We start from the raw sequence: 702 nt of genomic DNA on the forward strand, positions 1-702 counted from the left end.
ACAAGTGTAAAACCTGTTATTAAACCATCTCAGGTTTTTTTAAAAAAACACAAAAATCTGGAAAAAGTGTCAAAAACATCGGAAAAACATTTAAAAAAAATCAATTTTGATCTGGAAGGACAAGTTCATGGTTAACAGGAAGACAACACAAGGGATAAAGGAAACTTTGATCAAACGGCTAAAGACATTGACGTTCAGTCTCAAGACACAGGGAGGCGGTGTTCTCCATGCTCCAGAAGATAAGGAAAAGGAAAAGGAAGAGCAGGCTAGGTTTGCTGCAGTGAGGGAGGAAAAGAAGAAGAAGAGTCAGATGATGAAGAGGAAGAGTGATGCTACGAGCTCTTTCAGACACAGTTAGAGCCACTGAGTTGGCGCTGGTCACCTTTTTAATCCTTCCTGCACAACTAGAAGTCTGCGTTTGAAAAAGTCAATGTTTTCCAGTTGAAAGATCCACAGCTGATCCCAGGAGGTCCTAACCTGCCTTCTTGGACAGTATTGAGAAGATGATCCCAAATTCATGGACTGTGCACCCAGAATCTAAACCTGACTAGCTGCAGCATCGTAGAGAGACATCTGCCGACCGCAATGCACAAATTGAATAAGACGCCCCAAAATTAATGAAAGTAAGAGATTTGTACTTGGCAAAGAGCGTTGTGTGGAGTCAATCATGTTATTTTTGGGGAATTAAAAAGAACATTGATA

Source organism: Etheostoma spectabile, unplaced genomic scaffold, assembly GCF_008692095.1.
Source record: "Etheostoma spectabile isolate EspeVRDwgs_2016 unplaced genomic scaffold, UIUC_Espe_1.0 scaffold351, whole genome shotgun sequence".
Lineage (NCBI taxonomy): Eukaryota > Metazoa > Chordata > Actinopteri > Perciformes > Percidae > Etheostoma > Etheostoma spectabile.